At 43.5% G+C, this 25,017-nt stretch overlaps 1 pseudogene; it reads left to right on the forward strand.

Moving 5' to 3' along the window:
• The first annotated feature begins 12,144 nt into the window (after positions 1-12,144).
• LOC126263977 (5S ribosomal RNA) lies at positions 12,145-12,262 on the forward strand (annotated as a pseudogene).
• Positions 12,263-25,017: the final 12,755 nt, after the last annotated feature.

Here is a 25,017-nt window from a genome sequence, read left to right on the forward strand (position 1 = left end):
TGAGCGTACATAACATTAGAGAAAAAATACCAAGAAATGAATACTGTCTGAAATGAATAAAATTACGTTTTCTGGAGGAGAGTGGACTGATGCTACATATACACACCTTAACAGTGGAAAGAAGAGGCATTCTAGAGACGTGGTGTCAAGACGAAACGGTCATATTATCCCGCACATGAGCAATACAACCTAACACTGGACCATGAATTCGGTGTGCAAGAGGAAGGTTACCAGGGGTGGTGGAAAACTGTGATAAAACTGTTACGTCTCCTCTGGTGTTCATTTCCTCATAAGATGTCACTGTTTCTTCGTATGTATTTTCAATTACCAATGGTCATTATACAGGACTGTTGTGAACATATCATAATTTCTGAATCATAATCGAGCTTGAACTTCGTAAACAGCGGTGTCACACACCTCCGGATACCTTTGTAGTTTTTGTATTACAAAGAATCGATGGTTTCTTTGGTCTGAAAGGTAGTTGTTTTATCACCGTACAGTTTGTCACGATAGTTTATTCGAGAGAAACTTGCAGGGAAAATTTGTGTCATGCGTTGGAATGTTAACAGCGTTGCATTTTGCACACAGCTAATAGGTCGGAAATCGCACAACTCTAGCGTTATAGCAAGTGTAAGTGCAGAACTGTGTCGCCCTTCAAATGTGTTTTATGTTCTAAGATCATTTCTCTCTTTCCAATACCTTCTTGGTGCAGACTCCAGATAATAGAACAGTACTCATGGAATGATAAGCGATTTACGTAAAATGTTTCAAACTCCGTCCATCTGCAGCCCTATCATGCATAAACCATATGTTTCTTCTTCTTCTTAACAGTCTGTTATATCACTCCAACACCGTGAAATGAATCAGGCTCATATGTGTTATACACCAATAAGGAGTGCAGGTCTTCTGAGTAAGCACGGATCTAGAGAGATCATGTGTGCTTGGATGGGTGCCACGACTAAAATTGGTACAGAACAGTCTTCGCTGGATGGTGGTTACGATACCGCGATGAGAAGCCAGTCTGTATCACTGGTGTCAGTCAGTTGTGCCAGTGTGGAGTAAGTATTATGCTCTTTCAAAAGCAGAATATTGGAGTGTATTGATTACCTCTTCCAGTTTCCACATGTTGCAATGTCTTCCACATTTTGTCTATAAGAAATATCGCCTTTGTCTTTCTTTCCGTCACCCTGTGTGTGTATGTGTGTGTGTGTGTGTGTGTGTGTGTGTGTGTGTGCGCGCGCTTGTGTTGTGGGAGCAGCTTACCTTATGCTGATTGACGTCCAACTTTCTGTGATAGCCAGTAGTGGATCAAAACATGTTAATGTCGGTTTAGCACGTGACACAGACTTCGAAGTCATGGCAGAAAAGAAAACACAGCTGTTATCATACACTGCTTGGCTGTGTTACTGCAAAAAACAGTCTATGAAACTGCTTATGAAACTATAACAGAAGAAACTTATGTTGCGACTGGTATTCTGTGGGATATGATATTCTTGCAGTACGTGCATAGAAACTTTACCCATGTCTCTAGGAGCGACTTTGATCACTCGCCACGTGCTCCAGTGAATCAGTACATGTATATTTAATGGGATCACAATATGTGCTAGATGCTGTATTTGTTTTCGATTTATCAGAAGAGACACACAGTCAAATGTCATCGAGTTCTCTACCAGCTGACATTAGCGAAGTGCTATTACAGCACGTGGTATGGAGCTTAAAAGTTTGGTTGATAAAGTTCGTAGTTTTTCTCTGTTGTATGGTAGAAAATAAGGAGGAGAGACAGGGGGAGATGTTCGGATTACACCCTGAGAGAAGCAGATCTCCTTTGGACTGCAGTACCTGTCTGTGGTTTGGAAATGCACCACAATGCAGTAGCAAAATCCTCATTCTTCTTCCAGTTCCATATAATGTGTAGGTCTTCCTAATTTTTACAAAACACCACCGTAACTGCTCGTACTATCTTTTCTACTACTTAGTGTTGCAGGAGACAGCTTCATTTGGCCGGCCAGAGTGGCCGAGCGGTTCTAGGCGCTACAGTCTGGAACCGCGCGACCGCTACGGTCGCAGGTTCGAATCCTGCCTCGGGCATGGATGTGTGCGGTGTCCTTAGGTTAGTTAGGTTTAAGTAGTTCTAAGTTATAGGGGACTGATGACCTCAGAAGTTAAGTCCCATAGTGCTCAGAGCCATTTGAACCATTTTTGAACAGCTTCATTTGATGCTACCCTTACACATTGTGCAAAGTTAGTGGAGCTACGACAACATGTTCCCATCAAAACGAGGTCCTGTCACATTAACTCAGCTCACCCTGTTTCTCCGTGGGACGCAGAGGGTGTAGATATAGTGCTCTCCGGCTTCCGCTTAGTTCCGACTGGAACTGGGACGATTACAATGTAAGCAACCTGTTTGTATGTTGGGAGCGCTGTAGACTGTTAAATGTCAAAAATATCGCTGACAGCGCTCTGCGACCTCGGCAAGAGATTCTGTGGTTGGACGGACTAACAGTTAGCGAGTGGATAGGGATGTGTACGGAGTTAATGTTCTTAGTGGAGAGTCTGTGTTGGTAGGCCATGCATTGTAAAGTGAGATGAAATGATGTGTTTATAAGAAAATACGCAACGTAATGTATGATGATGGCTGTTTGGTTGGTAATGTTTGGACAGTGGAATTATTGACAACTATGTAATTTGTGGAACTGGATGTCACATGCATAAGGCAAAATTTTCTAAATACATTGTTTGCTCTTCAACAAAATCTTTCGTTCACTAACCAAATGCCTCCTAGCAGCTAGAGTCTATAGTAGTTAGAATCTTTTTATTTAGCTGTCTGTAGTTGCTACTTGCTGTAATTGCTGTAGTTCGTGTTATGAAGATGTTCTGTAAGGTAAGTGACTTTTTGAAAAAGAATGGGGTTTGTACTGTTGGTATTCGTGATTGAAATGAGTTTAGGCAATTAACAGAGTTGTATGTAGTTTCATATTCTTTAATTTCATATTTTTTGGATTTGTATTACTGTTAGGATTTCTTGCAATTCAGGGCCATTCTTTTGTGTTAATTATTGGATGTCATGTTGTCAATGTATAGTAGTCAGATTGCGTTGGGCTTGCATATTGTGGGTAATAAATGAATAGGTTAAGTTTGAGTTGTCTTTGTTAGGAAAAATTGTGTAGATCGGTGTTTAATAAAAAAATAATCAAAGATGTAGTTTCAGCATGGACAAAGCTTGAGGGAGGGCCGGGCAGAAACAGGGAATACTTGCAAGAGGCGGAGAAAGTGTCTAAGACAACGCTTTAGTTTTGCCGTATGGGGCCCATACGAGATAGTTTCAAGAAAAATGACTCGTTTTAGGATACGAGAGTGCCTCGTATGTGATTCACTGGTGGCTGTAATCATTAAAAGACATCTCCACAGGGTCCGTCTCAAGTGTGTGACTGAATGGAGAAACTAGATATCAAATCACAAACAGCATTTATACCAGAAAGCGTAACATCGTAGATCTGAAAAACCAGTGTACTGGTCACGGGATTTTGAACATTTCTTACGACTTAAATCTAGTGATGCATTTTTAAAGTGATTCCTATGTAGCACACCATCTACTGTACGTGATCATTCTCAGTCAACCAACATCCTCCCTCGCCTACAACCCTGTGAATACATCACACAACCCCTGTTACACTGTCTACATGGCAGTGAGGTAGAATGCGTTACAAATACTGTTGTTAGCGTGAGAAATATCTAGTAGTGGCAAGAGAGAGTTGCAAGCAAATATCGGGTTAATATCACGTTCCTTAGCCGAATCACTTTTTAAATTCGGTGACAAAGGTGTTACCTATAGCGTTCATCTCGCGGTGCTTGTCCTACGGTTTTTCTAACGTTTCGCCAGTGTGAGTGGGAGTATTGTCACATATACACCACACACCACTGGCGGAAAACTGGTCTCGGGTCCACAGATGTAATTTATGTGTATCGACGGCGGTATTGCCTACGGTCCTTCGTCTCTAACTGCTGCTGTCATGGTTTCCAGCTTGCTACCTGCGGGGGGAGTTTGCCGAAAGCGGGGAATTTAGGCTCCGTCAACTTCCAGACTTTGCAGTTTCTTGTGTAGCTCTATGGCTTCTTCGAATAACGGGGGTGGCAGTTTCTTCGCCGCAGCGAGCTCGTGTGCGCCGCAGAGTTTGAGTGTTTGATCGGAGTCACTTTGTGCCCGTTCAGTGGCGGCCGATTTCCACAGCTGCCTACATCTACATCTACATCTACGTCCATACTCCACAAGCCACCTGACGGTGTGTGGCGGAGGGTACCTTGAGTACCTCTATCGGTTCTCCCTTCTATTCCAGTCTCGTATTGTTCGTGGAAAGAAGGATTGTGGGTATGCCTCTGTGTGGGGTCTAATCTCTCTGATTTTATCCTCATGGTCTCTTCACGAGATATGCGTAGGACGGAGCAATATACTGCTTGACTCCTCGGTGAATGTGTGTTTTCGAAGCTTCAACAAAAGCCCGTACCGAGCTACTGAGCGTCTCTCCTGCAGAGCCTTCCACTGGAGTTTATCTATCATTTCCGTAACGCTTTCGCGATTCCTAAATGATCCTGTAACGAAGCGCACTGCTCTCTGTTGGATCTTCTCTATCTCTTCTATCAACCCTATCTGGTACGGATCCCACGCTGCTGAGCAGTATTCAAGCAGTGGGCGAAAAAGCGTACTGTAACCTACTTCCTTTGTTTTCGGATTGCATTTACTTAGGATTCTGCCAATGAATCTCAGTCTGGCATCTGCTTTACCGACGGTCAACTTTATATGATCATTCCATTTTAAATCACTCCCAATGCGTACTCTCAGATAATTTATGGAATTATCTGCTTCCAGTTGCTGACCTGCTATATTGTAGCTAAATGATAAGGGATCTTTCTTTCTATGTATTCGCAGCACATTACACTTGTCTACATTGAGATTCAATTGCCATTCCCTGCACCAAGCGTCAATTCGCTGCAGATCCTCCTGCATTTCAGTACAATTTTCCATTGTCACAACCTCTCGATATACCACAGCATCATCCGCAAAAGCCTCAGAGAACTTCCGATGTCATCCACAAGGTCATTTATGTATATTGTGAATAGCAACGGTCCTACGACACTCCCCTGCGGCACACCTGAAATCACTCTTACTTCGGAAGACTTCTCTCCATTGAGAATGACATGCGCTGCCATAGTCATTTCTGTTCGTCCCCACGTACGCTTGATATTACAAGAATGCTCTCTTCTCCTTCAGTCAATATCAAGCATTTGCTCACTTTTTCCTCTGTTTGTACATCGTCTTTTACTGTTGGTAATCCTGTAAAATATGGCAGCAAAGAACGACCTCCATGTTCGCTGTTATCACATACTATTTATTCACAATTGTGCAACTGCGTGAGTCGCCACTTCCTTTCCTATATTTTATGCGAGTTCTGAGTACTCGACTGATTCCAGTCTCCAACCACATTCTCCCTTTGTCAGTGATCGAACTTTTTGGTGCGAGAGGAAGGCAGTTAGAAACCTATCGGACACTCAGACTTACGGTTTCCGTGATTTCCCTAAATCGTTTGAGACGAATTCTGGAATGATTCCCTTGACAGGACACGGTCTTTCCCTGTCCCCAGTCCGAGTCCGTGTTCCGTTTGATGACATCGTCATTCATGGAACGTCGAAGTCCGATCTCCCTTTCTTTGTTGGCAGTGTGAACGGTCACTAATTGCTATGTGTGCAACACCTTCGTGTGACTGCTGCTAACAGCGAGAAGATATGATGATACATCTGTAATTGTCACACCAGCAAGAATATCATAATAATCACAACACGTTCAAATTTTAAGCGAATTGTCCTTTGTTATGTTCTCGGATCCAAGTTTTCATCTCCTTCTATCCTGCCAGTCCTCTTCTTGTAGGGCCCTGTCCTGCATTGCACTCCTCCACTGCATCGTTCCAGTGTAGCCTTGATCTTCTTCTTTTTATCCATCGTTGTTGTATCCATTGCGATATTTTATAGGTCCATCTTTACTCAGACCTTCTTCTAAGCTCTCCACATCATGTTTGTTTCAATTGTTTCTACAATATCTTTCGAAACTCCCATTTCTTATTTTGTCTCTTCTTGTTGCTTCACGACTTCGTCTCCAACCCTGGAGACTTCCGACAGTTCAGCTCCATACAGAGAAACTCTTTCTACTATAGTTTCATGTATCCTCCTTTTCAAATTTTTTGACGGCTTTTTATTCCAAATAATGGAGTGTAATTTGCTTGGTTGCCCTTTTCCCCTTTTCTACTCTGTGCTTTATTTCCTCGTTGTTCCCACCCTTATCCGAAACGATTGCCCCTAAATATTTATATGATCGGCTACAATTTACCAAAAACATGTCATGCATAACAAGATCTTCTCCTATATCTCCGACAACCAAGTATTCAGTGTTTGTAAAGTTAATTGTCAGTCCTACTGCTCATATTCTTCTTTAAACTTTCTTAATAAATAAGATACATTTTCTTGTTCGTTGGTGAAGATGACCACGTGCACATGACTGTGCACTACATCTCAGTCACTTGAAATAATACATCATCGGCACAAAATTGTGCGTATTTTTAATGTTTGAAAAATATTATGAACTGAGCTAAAATTTATGGACAGAAACTGTTAGCTTAGCAAAGCTTGCCTAAAAACAATTTTTTGGCAATACTCTCTCCAAACCACGTGGGCTGCCAATTGAAACAGTTGGTCAATCAGCTCCTCCCCAAAGTCGCACAGTTGTTTGCTTGAATTAAGGTTAGTGACAGTCTAACTCACTCAGTGCTAGCAGAGCGAGTCAGTTTTAAGTTCAACTCATTAATATCAAGGTCAGCCACATCGTGGTTCAACAATATGTTTGTCTACCACGTTTCAACGAATTGTGTAAAATTTTCTTGCATGCTTCAATGTTTAACCCAGTTAGTGTGCTCATTTGTGCCACTGTGTTACGTTTACGGCTGCCACCTCTAAGCAGAGTGTAGATCGGATTTCCGAATCGGAGTGTCGCGACACTTTACAGTATGTGTGGAATGGTACTACGAAGTATGTCGCCGGAATATCGTTGTATCCAGAGATCTATACTTTATAAGTCTCCAATACGACGCCTTTTTCTATTCTACGTCAGCTGCAACTGTTTACAATCATTTCGTACTAGATCTTCCGACTGAGTGTAAGCAAGAACAAGGACACACTGGACATATAGTCAGTTCCAGTCCACACGATCTAAGTAGATAGTGGTCCAAAAATTTTATTTAATTGTTTTAACGGGGAAGTTCATTTATCATAAAAATGAATCCGAGCGAAACTTGTAGTTCTCTTCAGCATACCCGAGGACATGCTGTACGTCCTGAATGCAGTGCTGATATTTCCAATATGATGACAATGTGGCCATTTTTAATGCCATTCTGTGTGTGCTTTGTCTAAATTGGTTGATTAAATATGCAGGTGGACGCTGAAATCTATCTCCGTATCGGTATTTTGACCTGTTTTCTCGTTTTCTCTGCTTATGTAGTATGTAACAGAGACGGGAAACACTTTTCACAGCCCACCCGAACGTAGATGAGAGCAAAAACCATGATGACGTTGGCCTGCAAAATCTACACAGAACGACCTGGGGTCGACCTGAAAAGCACTGACAATCTCCTATTATTTGGAAGGTACAGAAAAACACATGATGACCTGTAACTGTTTACATGATGATTTCTTAGTTTCTCTGTACTGAATGTTGCTTATCTCATCTACGTAGAACTTACGGTGTTCTGCGCATTTTAATTCATACACTTCAGAAATAAATTTTTTTGTGGTGGCGTCGTCGATTTAACGTTGTAGTCACATTTGTACAGGTACTTCTTTACTCTGCAACCCAGCTTGTGGTGTGTGCCGAAAAATACTTCTGGTTCTACTCATTTCTTCACGTTCCTCTTCCACTCACGGTTGGTGCGTGGAACGAATGAATGTCGGTAAGAGTCCGTGTGAGCTCGAGTTCATCGTATTTTACCGTCATGGTTTATTAAGAAATATACCCAGGAGAAAGTAGTGTATCTACTTGTGTTGGAGCGTGCGCACCCAGCATTATGCTGGAGTTCGTTGAGGATCGCCGTGAAGCTCTCGTTCTTACTGCATGGGGTAAGGTGGTACAATTGCGATCATTTCGGACAAATGTTTTTGTAACTGTGCTACAGAAGAATGCTGAAGATAAGGTGGGTAGATCACGTAACTAATGAGGAGGTATTGAATAGGATTGGGGAGAAGAGAAGTTTGTGGCACAACTTGACTAGAAGAAGGGATCGGTTGATAGGACATGTTTTGAGGCATCAAGGGATCACAAATTTAGCATTGCAGGGCAGCGTGGAGGGTAAAAATCGTAGAGGGAGACCAAGAGATCAATACACTAAGCAGATTCAGAAGGATGTAGGTTGCAGTAGGTACTGGGAGATGAAGAAGCTTGCACAGGATAGAGTAGCATGGAGAGCTGCATCAAACCAGTCTCAGGACTGAAGACCACAACAACAAAAACAACTGGAAATATATTGAGAAAAGAAATAATTTTAACTATGGCACTCGTTCTTAATGAATATGTAACACAAATATTACACAATTAAAAATGTTGGTATAAACACAAAAAAAGGTTACAGAATTGAGAGAAATCGATCGAAAATGTACCACACTAGGTACAATTGTGATCACTTCCTGGTACAAATTTGATCACTGGCATCTTCCACATAAAAAGCACTTTTTCCCTCGGGCACCAACGCATACTTCGTGGTACCAAACATTGCATTTTTGGCAGCGAATCCAGTCACCTTTAGCTACTGATTCGGCACTATAATAATTCAATAAGCAAAATCCACAATTATTCTCGTTGTTTGCTGGCGATTTGAAGCTTGGTACACTTCTTTCATCATTACTCACAGACGTACATTTCTCTTTGTTGTTCTTGTTGCATTTGTTCATTGCTTTCCTTGTACCCTGTTGAAAAAGTTTTCTCTTGCTGCGGAGGTTTTCCAGGTTTTCACCTGAAGTGAGTCTAGCTTATGTCTGTGTTTTCCTCTTCCGAGATGATAATTTTTTTCTCTGGACTTGGCAAAATGTCCTAGACAGCATCGTGCTGAGAAATGGTACTGGGCCCTGGCGTTACGGCTTCGCCGTGTTCTTCAGTTACATCTTTTGAAGATAAGGCTTCTTCTCCCATAATTCTGTTAGTAGCTTGACTGGTAGAGATTGAAGGAGCAGGAGCTTCGAATAACGTTGAAGGTGCAGATATCTCCTCGGGAACAATGCCTTTGCAATAGGGCATTATTCCTGTACATTTGAACCCTTTGACTGCGCACGCAACGGACGCAGTTTTGCTCCAGGCATAACAGAAAATAGTACAGAATCGTTGTTTTGCAATGCTTTCATTGGGATTGAGCTGAATCCACACAGTTTCATTTCTGTGATACTGAGCCTTTAGGGAACTCGCTACGGTCGCAGGTTCGAATCCTGCCTCGGGCATGGATGTTTGTGATGTCCTTAGGTTAGTTAGGTTTAACTAGTTCTAAGTTCTAGGGGACTAATGACCTCAGCAGTTGAGTCCCATAGTGCTCAGAGCCATTTGAACCATTTTTTTTTTTAGGGAACTGAGAAAAGTTCTATCTAATGGTTGCAGTACATGTGTACTGTGCAGAAGCAATCCCAAAAGTTCTGTCTCATTTTCCCGACAATATTCTACAGCATCTAAGCTGGTATGGCTTCCATGGTTCTCACTAATAATAAGTGTAATAGGACTACCCATTGTTTTCTATTTCTTGAAGTGTAGAAGCCAGACCATGAGCAATTCTTCATTAATGTATCCCGATTCACTCATATCCGTAATGGAACCTCGAGGTAAGCCATCTTGAAATTCATGGCGCTTCCTCACTCCTTTAAAAATTACCACTGGTGGTAAATACGTGCCACTTGCATTCATGCATGCAGCAACAGTCATATTTTGTCCTCTTTCCACGTTTGTTAGTGAAACAACTTCTCGCTTTTCTTTACGACTTACTATTTTTGTGGGTCTGTTGTTAAGAGGAAAGCCGGATTCATCCATATTATAAATACACTCCGGTTTATCAAACAAATCATATTCATTTAAGATTTCTTCTAAATTCTGAAAATATTTACTTACTTCTGCTATATTTAAGCCTTCAGCTATGGCTCGCGAAAGACCCTCGGGTTTTCTCAGGCTAAGGTGAGAGTGTCTCTTAATAAATGCTCTAAACCAATCGATTCCAGGAACCTTGCTTCCTATGTTCCATGGGTGTTTCAAATTATTTATCTCAGCTAACCGAAACGCAGCTTTTCTTAACTGGAGTGGCGACAGACCCAATCATCGCTGTTCTAGAAATAAAGCTCTCTGGACCAAAGCATCCTCCATTTCAGAGCTAAGTACCATTGGATGACTAATTCTGTTTTCTATAGGACTAGGTGGAGTTAATCCAGTTTGCAATTTTATTTTAATTTGCACTTTACCATGTAAAGTGCTGAAAGGAATGTCATATAATTCTGAAGCAGCTCGAACGCTCAAATGTCCACTCATTACACTCTTTATTGCCTCATCTAATCATTTCCATTTATTGTAGATTTTCTTTTCTGTTCGTTTTTGTGGCATCTAGAAAATAAGAGGTGGCTTTAAAAAATCGCGTAGGAAAATGTTTAAATATACAGAATTTATTTGCAATAATTGTGTGTAATCATGACGGACTAAACTAAAAAACTGCTTTGACCGAAAATGTACTAGGGTATCGAAATTTACCATTTTTCTGATCGAAAATGTTCTATTGGTGTGAGTGAAATCACGAGTAAATAGCAGTGAATTGTGCCAAGAGATGGCAGCACATGTCACAGAGGCTTTCCCTGTAGCTGCCTCGGAACACGCCCGAACGGAAAACAAGTTTCTAACCTCACTAATATAGAATTTGCAAGCGCATGGAAACTAGAAAATTTGTAAGACCGCGTTAGACTAAGTAGCTTCACTTACCTCTTAACAGGAAAAAATTTATATCTCCGTAACACAAAGTGGTGTATTCTTGGAAAAGACAGGAGGAGCTGTAGATACCTGCTACGCTACAACGCCACCCAAAGGCAAGTGCTGCGAACACTACGAGACTGACAAATGGCGCGAAACCTTATGTTGATCCGAACTGTACCTATATCGAAATTGTACCACCTTGCCCTATACAGCTACGAAACAATGCAGCGCCCTTCTGTGTATCTCGTTTATGTCTTGTACCTCCTAAGATTTCCAGACTTACAAGTAATTACTCATGAATCGACCGAACTAGTGGATTGAAAGATACATCTTTCGAGAATGAATTACGTTTTGTTATATTCTTTTAACGAAACTCAAGCGTGACATCTGCTTTTACCCTAACCAGTTTATGTTTCATTTAACCTTTAATTCACGAAGTGTAGTCTTTCAGGCCGAGAGAATTTTTGAACTCACTGTCCAAGATAAATTCTCTACCTCCCCCACCTTTCTTAAACCACCAGCCCTACTACGTTTTACTGTCGGTTGCATTATCGCCTCTTCTGTTGTTGACACATGTTGATGACAGGCACTAGAGACAGAACTCCGTGGAGTATGTATCTGTTTTCTTCAATATAGTGCAATATGTGCTCGCAGGAGTGTGTCAACTTCAACCATCCTAGGTTTGCTGAAATTCGTAGTTGGTGGATGGAGGAAGATGTCAGTGCTGTAGATCAAGAAATAGACGAAAAAGGCTTCTATTTTACAGTAGCCAATAATCACAATTTCGACAGCGAACAAGGTAATTATTCAAAGTAAAAAATTCAGGACTATGGTGTTTGGCACCTACCTTTTTCTCCAATTAAATACTTACTGTTAGTTAAAAATCAAATGTGTTCTGAGTAGTGGAAAAGGCAAATGTAAATTCCAGCACTGAATGTCAATTTTCGCAGACTCCATTTTTGTAGCTATCGATTGCAAATTTTACGTGCAAGTTTAAACCCGGGAATTTAGTTTTGTGTGAAAATGCATTTGGAACAGAGATAATATAATTTTTCAGACTGTAAGGTTTAGGTCCTTGATAATTCGTTTATTTATACTGTTTAAATAACTACTCGAAAGTATGTGGCAACGGCCTTGCTGCAGTGGATACACCGGTTCCCATGAGATCACCGAAGTTAAGCGCTGTCGGGCGTGATCGGCACTTGGATGGGTGACCATCCAGGCCGCCGTGCGCTGTTGCCACTTTTCGGGGTGCACTCAGCCTCGTGATGGCAATTAAGGAGCTACTCGACCGAATAGTAGCGGCTTCGGTCACAGAAAACCATCATAACGACCGGGAGGGCGGTGTGCTGATCCCATGTCCCTCTTATCCGCATCCTCATCGGAGGATGACACGGCGGTCGGATGGTCCCGATAGGGCACTTGTGGCCTGTAGACGGAGTGGTACACAAAAGTAAGTGATTTTGTGAGATAAAAAGTAAAATAGTGCAGGCTTTATTTAGTCTTTATCAGCAAGGAGTGCTTCAACAACTATTATTGTAAAAATAAATGTTATACAACTTAAAATTTTCAAATGCTTTGCACGTTCAATCTCAGTTTAAACATAAGGGTACCAGACACCTCACCTCGTAGCGCACGTTACAGAAAAATGCTTTGTGAGTTAAGGGTGAATCGAACACTTAAGGAAATAATTTTATTTTTACTTAACAATAGGGGGGGGGGGTAACCATTCTCGTTTGCTTTGTCCCTTTAAAGGGTGCTACCAGTGGCGCGGATCCATTTGTGGTGTCCACAGGACGTAGGCAGTCAACAACAGCCGTAATGAAACTAGTTCGTCAGAAGTTGGCAGGCGTCGCCGCTTCTGGTGCGTGTCCCACCGGGACACTTTTCCCCGCCTTTCAGCTCGACTGGCCGCGTTTCCGTGTCGCAGAGGATACTTCCCGTCTTTTGATGCCGGTTTTATAGCTTTATTGCCAGCCAGCGCGTAGCGGAGCGGACTCGCTTTGCGCCGGGTTTTGCAGCTGGGCCGGCTGTGGCCGCGTGTTGCAAGAAAGAGAGAGAGAGAGAGAGAGAGAGAGAGAGAGAGAGCGGGCTATTAGCGCGGCATCTGGCCGCAGCGGCCGGCTCCACAATTACCGGCGGCGCCTTTGATCAGTGGAGCGCGCGCTAAGCGATCAGACACGCCGCCAGCGCCGCGCCGCGGCCGGCCCGAATAATAATCAGCGCCGCTGCCGCCGCCGCCGCCTGACTCACGCGCCGCGTCCCCTGCCCTGCGCTCGCCAACCACCTGCCCAGCGCCGGCCACAAAGTAGCCGCCGACCAGCTCCCGGTGCCTGCCTTCTGCTTCTCACTGCCCCCAGCTGCAGGAAACGTCACACGAAAAGCCTCCTGAGTTGTTCCATCCAGTCCCACAGCTGCTACTACCAGACTATATCCTGCAATCTTAAGCGTAGTGAGGACACCTTGTGCACCCCATCCCAATCACCCTCCAAGAGTTATCCAAGACTACTCCCTAAAGAAGGGAAAGGAGAAAGGTGGAAGGAGTATATAGAGGGTCAATACAAGGGCGATGTACGAGGCCTGTTCAGAAAATAAGCTCCGATTGATTGCCAAATTGAAACCACAGTGAACATCAGAAATGTTTTACTTGTAACAATTAGCTACACCTTTCAGCTACTTCTCTACGTAGTCGCCGTTCTGACTTAGACTTTTGTCATAGCGTTGTACCAACTTTTCAATAGCCTCATCATAGAAGGCAGCCGCCAGTGCTTTCCGCCAATTCTCCACGCTGGCCTACACCTCGTTGTCTGTGTCAAAATGTTGTCTTCAAAGACAGCGGTTCATGTGATCAGAGATGAAACTCAGGGGGAGACAATTGCGGACTGTATTGTGGGTAATCTCACATTTCCATTTGAAAACGATGCAGGAGCATCTTCATTGCCCCTGCAGAATGAGGCTGAGAATTGTCTTGAAGAAGAAACAGCACGACAGTTATGTAATGTTAGCTGCATAGCTTCAGGCGAAATTTCTCACCAGGCCCTCGTACTTGGCGGCAGACACTATTTTCTAGACATCTTTACGCACTCACTGCGAGCTCAGAAATGAGAAGAGCGACGTGATGCTAACTGGGGTTATACTAGAGACACTACCCAACACATCTGTGCAAAGCTTTATCGGATTTTCATAGTCGTTTCCATTTCGCGACCGATCGGAGCTTACTTTCTGAACGCCCCTCGTACTTGAGGACAATATTATGGAAATCGAAGAGGATGTAGATCAAGATGAAATGGGAGATACGCTACTGCCTCAGGAGTTTGACAGAGCACTGAAAGACCTGAGTCAAAACAAGGCCCCGGGAGTAGAAAACATTCCATTAGAACTACTGACGGCCTTGGGAGAGCCAGTCTTGACAAAACTCTACCATCTGGTGAGCAAGATGTATGAGACAGGAGAAATACCCTCAGACTTGAACAAGAATTTAATAATTCCAATCCCAAAGAAAGAAGGTGTTGACAGATGTGAAAATTACCGAATATCAGTTTCATAAGTCACAGCTGCAAAATACTAACGCGAATTCTTTATAGACGAATGGAAAAGCTGGTAGAAATCGACCTCGGGGAAGATCAGTTTGGATTCCGTAGAAATGTTGGAACACGTGAGGCAATACTAACCTTACACCTTATCTTAGAAGAAAGATTAAGGAAAGGCAAACCTACGTTTCTAGCATTTGTAGACTTGGAGAAAGCTTTTGACAATGTTGACTGGAATACTCTCTTTCAAATTATAAGGGTGGCTAGGGTAAAATACAGGGAGCGAAAGGCTATTTACAATTTGTACAGAAACCAGATGGCAGTTATAACAGTCGAGGGACATGAAAGGGAAGCAGTGGTTGGGGAGGGAGTAAGACAGGGTTGTAGCCTCTCCCCGATGTTATTCAATCTGTGTATTGAACAAGCAGTAAAGGAAACAAAAGAAAAATTCGGAGTAGATATTAAAATCCATGGAAAAGAAATAAAAACTTCGAGGTTTGCCGATGACATTGTAATTCTGTCAGAGACAGCAAAGGACTTGGAAGAGCAGTTGAACGGAATGGATGGTGTCTTGAAAGGAGGATATAAGATGAACATCAACAAAAGCAAAACGAGGATAATGGAATGTAGTCGAATTAAGTCGGGCTATGCTGAGGGAATTAGATTAGGAATGAGTTTTGCTATTTGGGGAGCAAAATAACTGATGATGGTCGAAGTAAAGAGGATATAAAACGTAGACTGGCAATGACAAGCAAAGCGTTTCTGAAGAAGAGAAATTTGTTAACATGGAATGTAGATTTAAGTGTCAGGAAGTCGTTTCTGAAAGTATTTATATGGAGTGTAGCCATGTATGGAAGTGAAACGTGGACGATAAATAGTTTGGACAGGAAGAGAATAGAAGCTTTCGAAATGTGGTGCTACAGAAGAATGCTGAAGATTAGATGGGTAGATCACGTAACTAATGAGGAGGTATTGAATAGAATAGGAGAGAAGAGGAGTTTGTGGCACAACTTGACAAGAAGAACGGACCGGTTGGTACGGCATGTTCTGAGGCATCAAGGGATTACAAATTTAGCATTGGAGGGCAGCGTGGAGGGTAAAAATCGTATAGGGAGACCAAGAGATGAATACACTAAGCAGATTCAGAAGGATGTAGGTTGCAGTAAGTACTGGGAGATGAAGAAGCTTGCACAGGATAGAGTAGCATGGAGAGCTGCATCAAACCAGTCTCTGGACTGAAGACCAGAACAACAACAACAACAACAACTCCCTTACCAAGTGAATTGCCTACTGAAACTCCGTAGAAACCCAGACTGGAAGCGACCCTCCGACCTTCCAACAACCTGACAATATCCCTTACGCCGTATCCTACCTGCAGTAGATCTTGTCAGATGCTATATTCATTCACATTCCTACCAAGACATTCCTACTAACAAGGGAACCTCCCCATCGCACCCCCCTCAGATTTAGTTATAAGTTGGCACAGTGGATAGGCCTTGAAAAACTGAAAACAGACCAATTGAGAAAACAGGAAGAAGTTGTGTGGAACTGTGAAAAAATAAGCAAAATATACAAACTGATTAGTTCATGGGATGATACGCAACGTCAATGACACCGCGAACGCAGGAGCGCCGTGGTCTCGTGGTAACGTGAGCAGCTGCGGAACGAAAGGTCCTTGGTTCAAATCTTCCATCGAGTGAAAAGTTTAATTTTTTATTTTCAGTTTATGTGACAAACTCTTATGTTTTCATCACTTTTTTGGGAGTGATTATCACATCCACAAGAAAACCTAAATCGGGGAAGGTAGAAGAATCTTTTTACCCCTTCGCCAAGTGTACAAGTTAGGTGGGTCGACAACATATTCCTGTCATGTGACGCACATGCCGTCACCTGTGTCGTATAGAATATATCAGATGTGTTTTCCTGTCGAGGAATCGGTTGACCTATGACCTTGCGATCAAATGTTTTCGGTTCCCATTGGAGAGGCACGTCCTTTCGTCTACTAATCGCACGGTTTTGCGATGCGGTCGCAAAACACAGACACTAAACTTATTACAGTGAACAGAGACGTCAATGAACGAACGGACAGATAATAACTATGCAAAAATAAAATTTTCACTCGAGGGAAGACTTGAACCAAGGACCTCTCGTTCAGCAGCTCACTTTGTCCATGATGTTGCCTATGCGACCCGTGGACTACTCAGTTTGTATATTTTGCTTATTTTTTCACCGTTCCACACAACTTCTTCCAGTTTTCTCAATTGATCTGTGTTCAGTTTATCAAGGCCTATCCACTGTGCCAACTTATAACTAAATCTGAGGGGGAGGGGGGGGCGATGGGGAGGTTCCCTTGTAAGACTCACTGTCTCACCCTCCCCCAAAAAGCCTCACTCCTCCTTCGAGAATTCCGTCACATGTACCACTACCTCCTGCAAACTCGTCACTGGGATACACTCACACGACACTAGTAAGTGCAGAGACACATCAGAAATTTATTACACTACTGGCCATTAAAATTTCTACACCACGAAGATGATGTGCTACAGACGCGAAATTTAACCGACATGAGGAAAATGCTGTGATATGCAAATGATTAGCTTTTCAGAGCATTCACACTGGTGGCGACACCTACAACGTGCTGACATGAGGAAAGTTTCCAACCGATTTCTCATACACAAACAGCAGTTGACCGGCGTTGCCTGGTGAAACGTTGTTGTGATGCCTCGTGCAAGGAGGAGAAATGCGTACCATCACGTTTCCGACTTTGATAAAGGTCGGATTGGAGCCTATCGCGATTGCGGTTTATCGTATCGCGATATTGCTGCTCGCGTTGCTCGAGATCCAATGACTGTTAGCAGAATATGGAATCGGTGGGTTCAGAAGGGTAATACGGAACGCCGTGCTGCATCCCAACGGCCTCGCATCACTGGCAGTCGAGATGACAGGCATCTTATCCGCAAGGCTGTAACGGATCGTGCAGGCACGTCTCGATCCCCGAGTCAACAGATGGGGACGTTTGCAAGACAACAACCATCTGCACGAACAGTTCGACGACGTTTGCAGCAGCAGGGACTATCAGCTCGGAGACAATGGCTGCAGTTACCCTTGACGCTGCATCACAGACAGGAGCGCCTGCAATAATGTACTCAACGACGAAGCTGGGTGCACGAATGGCAAAACGTCATTTTTTCGGATGAATCCAGGTTCTGTTTACAGCATCACGATGGTCGCATCCGTGTTTGGCGACAGCGCGGTGAACGCACATTGGAAGCGTGTATTCGTCGTTGCCATAGTGGCGTATTACCCGGCGTGATGGTATGGGGTGCGATTAGTTACACGTCTCGGTCACCTCTTGTTCGCATTGACGGCACTTTGAACAGTGGACGTTACATTTCAGACGTGTTACGACCCGTGGCTGTACCCTTCATTCGATCCCTGCGAAACCCTACACTTCAGCAGGATAATGCACGACCGCATGTTGCAGGTCCTGTACGGGCCTTTCTGGATAAAGAAAATGTCGACTGCTGCCCTGGCCAGCACATTCTCCAGATCTCTCACCAATTGAAAACGTCTTGTCAATGGTGGCCGAGCAACTGGCTCGTAACAATACGCCAGTCACTACTCTTGATGAACTTTGGTATCATGTTGAAGCTGCATGGGCAGCTGTACCTGTACACGCCATCCGAGCTCAATGCCCAGGCGTATCAAGGCTGTTATTACGGCCAGAGCTGGTTGTTCTGGGTACTGATTTCTCAGGATCTATGCACCCAAATTGCGTGAAAATGTAATGACATGTCAGTTCTAGTATAATATATTTGTTTAATGAATACCCGTTTATCATCTGCATTTCTTCTTGGTGTATCAATTTTAATGGCCAGTAGTGTAAATGCAAAAACGCTGGAACTGCCGCCAGACGAGAACCAGACTCAACACTGCGCCACTCATAAACTTTTCCAAGTGCTGGAAAGCATTCCGTCGACTCACAAGCAATGACTACACACTTCACTAACAACTCTTCCATAGCAGCCATTCCTTACCTGATAACCTGAACAGAGCTGACTACTTTGCATCGTATCTCTCTCACATCTTCTCCATCTATGATGACCTTCATTTTGATTACTCCCTGTTTCCTACCATCTATGATCGTAGTAACACCACTGTCCTGCCCCTTGCTCCCAGCTTTCAATACTTGGGCAACATCCCACATAAAACACGTACTTCACAGAAAAAATAACACATCTCCTGGTCACAACCACATCAGCTGTCAACATCTTAAAGAATGCCCCCTCCCCTTTCTTGTCACCATTGCGACCCTCTGCACCACTAGCCTGTCCACAGCTTACTGTCCTGAGTTCTGGCAAACATCCAAAATCTTGCATTACCTTAAACTGCGCAAACACCTTACGTATGCCTCCTTCGGTTGTCCCATCTGCCTTTCTTCAGTGTTCAGCTAGGTTTTCGAATCCATTCTCTCCCAACACATCCATCAAAACCTGAACCAACACCACCTTCTTGCAGTTACCTAGTGTGGCTTCCAACCCAGTTCCTCCTTTAATGACATGCTCCTGCACGTCACCCTCCTCCTATACCACCAACTCAACTCCCAAAAATCTGCTATTTTTGTCTCTATCAACTTAGAGAAAGTCGACGACTGTTTATGGCATTCTGGTCTCCTTTTGAAACTCCATACATACACGCCTCCAATTTACTATGTCCACCTTATTGTATCGTTTCTATCTTATTACACCTCCTTTGTTATTATTAACAATATCAATTCCTATATCTTCCATTCCACTGCAGGACTGCCCAAAGGCTCAATCCTCTCTCCTCTACTTCAACTCTACACTGCTGATATTCCCCCTCCTTCATTAGGATGATGACGCCGCTTTCCTCGCCCTCTACCCTCCACTATAGAAATCCCAAAGATTCCTCCAAATCCATCTCACTCAGTTTACCTCCTGGTGTAACCGATGGCTCCTCAAGATAAACCCCTCCAAAACCTAGCTTATAATTGTAGGACAAAACACACACACATTACACCTCTATCACTTCTGCATTACCGTTTATGATCATTCATCCTATCCAGTGAACTAAACACTAAAATACTTTGTACTAACCCTCGACTGGCAGCTACTGTGGAAACCTCACCTACTAACCATCCAACAGGAAACCCCTAAACTAAAACTATTAACAGCCTGAGCTTGGAGATTACACTCCTCCTCTCTCCACATCTACAAAACCCTGATCTGACCCATCCTCTGCAAATGTTTTGTGCATATCCATACCACCAAAGTTCTGTAAGTCCCTCCAGATCCTCAAATGCCAGGCATTCTGTCTCGATTTCTGCATCTGTCTACATCCCCCCACACCGATCCTCTACCATATCATCAAATTCCAAATGTTCCTCACTCACATAGATCACCTCCACATTTGCTATACTATCTCCAAATTATATTCCAATAACCCCCTGTCTCCCCTCTGATCACGAACCCTGGTATGTTGCTGTACCTTCACACTCATATCCCTCCATCTCTACACGTACGCCAGCCGGAGTGGCGAGCGGTTCTAGGCGCTACAGTGTGGAACCGCGCGCCCGCTACGGTCGCAGGTTCGAATCCTGCCTCGGGCATGGATGTGTGTGATGTCCTTAGGTTAGTTAGGTTTAAGTAGTTCTAAATTCCAGGGGACAGATGACCTCAGAGGTTAAGTCCCATAGTGCTCAGAGCCATTGGAACCATTTCTACACGTACACACTCTCCAAATCCTATCTCATCGCAACTTCAGCCAACTCCTCCTCCCAGACAAAAAGTTTTGCCCTGATAGCTATCACTCCTACCAACTTTAACTCTTCCCCACCTATCCTACTCCAAATATCAGGACTCCTCTCTCTCTCTCTCTCTCTCTCCATATAACCCCATCCATTCCGTCTTGTTACCACTACCCTAACCACACACCAAAACCCTCCCACCCGCCGGCCGCGGTGGCCGAGCGGTTCTAGGCGCTTCAGTCCGGAACCGCGCGACTGCTACGGTCGCAGGTTCGAATCCTGCCTCGGGCATGGGTGTATGTGATGTCCTTAGGTTAGTTAGGTTTAAGTAGTTCTAAGTTCTAGGGGACTGATGACCTCAGATGTTAAGTCCCATAGATCTCAGAGCCATTTGAACCCTCCCACCCTCTATCTTTCCCAGTTTCTATCTTCCCACTATGCGCTTCAACACCTAGAGTTTTCCCTACCTCTCAACCCTGTAGGACATATTCTATCCTCCTGAAATACTTTTCTCTCAATGAAGGACCAGATTTTAAGTGAAAGTACAGAGCTTCAGTGTGTTTTTCCTAGAATAATTTCACCATAATGTGATCTGTTTCTAAAATGTATATATTGACATTTTCTAGATGTCTGTCTTTGATTTTTAATTTATAATAATAAATCAGTCTCCATGTTCTTTATATCATCCATGTTATTTTTTTAAAAATATTCTTGGCTGAAGAGTGGAATACTGTGCTGCTGACAGTCCACACCAACCATATGGAGCAAAGAGGATGAAGCTAACAGTAAAGGAAAAAAAGTGGTAAGGACTATCGTGGCATCCCACAAGGCCCAGCTTATATTTAACATCTTGTGGTTAGAGGCCTGTGCAGATGCGAATTTCCACCGTTATAATTCGTATTGTCCTAATATCTTAGGCTGCAGCTAAATTTTGTTCATTTAGTTCCAAAGGTATTTAGTTCGTTTTCCAATGGTATCAGTCCCTTCCTGTCGAATGGTTTAAAGCAAAAATATTCTGCTGCCTTATAGTCTATGGATGATTTATTTTTCCTAGTGTAAAATAATGGCTGCCTGAGACATTAACAGGAACACCTACAGGGGTTGGACAAAAGTATGAAACCACCGCAAGGAATGCATGCTTGAACATAAATGGAGATGCTAGCCAAGCCTGCAGAATGCACTGTTGTACTGGACCAAGTACTGCAGCTGTGGAGTTCCCCCAATACGCTGCAAGTGTCAGTGGTGGCGAGAACAGTGTTCTGTGTAGTTGTGAGTGGATTATGTCGGAGCTCAGTGAATTCGAACGAGTGAAAACTGGTGGTGCTCTTAGGGTGTGTACTACCGTAACCAACTTAGCTGAAATGTTTGCTCTTTCAAGAGGTACCGTAACGAAGATTTATGCTGCATACAGAGAAAGCAGGAAAACATCACCAGCCATGACACAAAACGGACGGGAGTGTTTGTTGAGTGATCGTGATGGAAGGTTATTGAAGAGGATTGTGGCGAAGAATAAGGGAAAGAAAGCTGCAAAACTGAGTGTCGCACCTGCGAACCTTGCCAGTACCAAAGCAGCAGGGAGTTAGCTCCACAAGAGGAGAACTGCATAGGGAGCTTGAGTTCCAGAACCGCACATCAGTGATGCAAATACTTGTAACAGGAAAACCTGGGCTATTCAGCAATGGAAGAAAGTCATTTGGTCATAGGATTCTTGTTTCACACTGTTCAGAACTTACGGCACTGATTACTCCCCAAAAGAGAAAAATGGTGGGGGTTCGATGATGATTTGGGCAGTCATATCATGGAATTCCGTGTAATTAATTGTTCCTCTGCGAGGTTGCGTTACTACCAAGAATTATGTGACCATTTCAGGTCCGCCGCGCGGAGTGGCCGCGCGGTTAGAGGCGCCATGTCACTGACTGTGCGGCCCCTCCCGCAGGAGGCTCGAGTCCTCCCAAGGGCATGGGTGTGTGTGTGTGTTGTTCTTAGCATACGTTAGTTTAAGTAGTGTGTAAGTCTCCGGACCGATGAACTCTGCAGTTTGGTCCCGCAAGAACTCACACAGACACATTTCAGGTCCACATCATGGCACAATATTTGTTTCCCAATGGTGATGCAGTGTTCCAAGACGCCCGGGCGCCTGACATCCCCTGGGACTGGTTTTGTCAGCACAAGAATATGCTATCGCATCTCCTCCGGCAGCCACGGGCACCAAATGGCTCTGCGCACTATGGGACTTAACATCTATGGTCATCAGTCCCCTAGAACTTAGAACTACTTAAACCTAACTAACCTAAGGACAGCACACAACACGAGGCAGAGAAAATCCCTGACCCCGCCGGGAATCGAACCCGGGCGTGGGAAGCGAGAACGCTACCGCACGACCACGAGCAGGCACCAAATCTCAATATCATTGAGCCTTTGTGGTATACTTGGGATAGAGGGGCGCGTGAGAGCTATCAACGGTCACAACCATTACATGAACTTGCTACTATCTGGCAGGAAGAATGATATAAGATTCCTTTGAAAACCATACAGAAGCTGTGTTTATCCATTCTGAGACGACTGGAAGCTGTTTTGAATGCGAACGGATTTCCTACGCTATATTAGGCATGGTAAGTTGTGTTTTTGGTGTTTCCATATTTTTGCCCGAGCCCTGTATCTATATTCTACTTCAAATGTTATTACAAAATCAATATTCGTGATGTACGATTATTTTACTTTAATGTGTAGTACAGTCGAACATTACACCACTGCCGTTCGCATTTTCATACAAGGAAATGAAGTCCCACGCCTCTTGACAGAGCGTAGGGGAACGATGCGAGAAACCCGCACCCCTATACCAGGCAAAGTCCTAATGGAGGTCGTTTTCCGTTGTCTTCCTCCGACAGTAATGGGGATGAAGGATGGTGATGAAGACGACGCTACAACACCCAATCATCTCAGGGCAGGTGAAAATCCCTGACCGCAACGGGAATCGAACCCGGGACCCGTGATCGGTAAGCGAGAACGCTACCGCGAGACCACGAGCTGCGGACTTTTCATACACAATCTATAAAATATTCTGCCAAGAACAAATAGACCAGTCAACTAATGGAATGTATTTCTGGTGCAGTCCAGCCAGTTCTCACTGGTCAAGGACGTTGTCACGTCCCCTTAGAAAAATTATTGAATTACTGTGCTGATAAACCTCTTACATTATTTGCTTTTCAAACAGCTGAGCAGAACTGAACGTACTCAGACATTTCGCATTTCGCTCTTTACCTATTCTGATCAACACTAAAATGACACACAATATTTTTAGCGCAACGCAATCTGACTTTCAATAATCCCTACAAAAGAATGGCCCTGACTAACATTAAACTATACCTTTCACAAATCACTTACCTCACAAAAATCTTCGTTACTCAAGCTACTGCAATACAGCGAGCGCCACTACTGCCAGCTAAATAAAAGATTCAAACTACTGAAGGCACTAACTACTGATAGGCATAGTTAGCAAATGAAAGATTTTGATAGAGAAAAACAATGTATTTACCTTAATAGTGTTCAAAAGTCATTTTATATATATATATATATATCAGTTCATGACATCCAGTCTTACAAATTTACTGTCTCTGATGGACACACGTCCAGATCATCCGCTCTCAAAATTCCGCCATCTCTCTCCCCACATCCACCACTGCTGGCGGCTCACCTCCAACTGCGCAACGCTACGCGCTGTTAACATCTAACTGCCCAACACTACAATAGCAATACTGCAACAATGCAGACCAGCCACAGACTTCACACAGCACAGTCAGTGATTTTCATATAGAGCGCTACGTGGCGTTACCAACATAAAAACCTAAACAACCTACTTACAACGTAACATTACTAACATGCCATGCTAATAGGGATCAGTAGTTGATGCAGTGATTACTCCATCTGAGAAGCAATTTTACATGTTCCACACGTGCTGTGGCTGATTGTTGTAGTCACTGAAATGGGTGCGTCCATCACTGAGATTTTCGGAAAATGTACCTAAGTAGGGGAGTTTTGATATGCTCCTTTGTACTCATAGGTGCGACGAGAGGGATATGGGGATGTGCCCGACAAGTACAGTGCGACGTCCGTGAATGCGTTCATTGCAGGAGGTAGGTGTAGATGTGGACGCCTCTTCTTCCTCTGTCTAGTTTTGTTAAAGAAACATTTCTGTCAAAAACACAGGGTGTTTCAAAAAGAATAACCTGATTTTAAAACTCCATATTTATTGATAAAAATATAGCACAAAACTTGAATGAAATGCAAAAAAGGTTTAGCTATGCTCTTACAAATGCTCTGTGTGTCCACACACACACACACACACACACACACACACACACACACACACAAACACACACACACAGAGCTGCCTATTTATCTTCGGAGTCTAATAGCTACCGCACATATTCTTGTCAGCATTTATGATGTTTAATACAGAGTCAAATGTGTCTTAATTAACCTCAGCAATCAGCATATCATTTCTGAGGCTGTAGGAACAGTTGTTCTTAGCAGTACATGACAGATTTTGATTTTAAATGGGGCGGTAAGTTTACATTTGTTCGAGTCTGATCCAGAGATGAAACTAGCTCAGTGGCTGAAGCTGCACTAAGGCAATGGACTCACAATTGGCAGGACAATGGTTCAAATACCCGTCCAGCCAACGAGATGGAAATTTCCCG

Source organism: Schistocerca nitens, chromosome 6 (assembly GCF_023898315.1).
Source record: "Schistocerca nitens isolate TAMUIC-IGC-003100 chromosome 6, iqSchNite1.1, whole genome shotgun sequence".
Lineage (NCBI taxonomy): Eukaryota > Metazoa > Arthropoda > Insecta > Orthoptera > Acrididae > Schistocerca > Schistocerca nitens.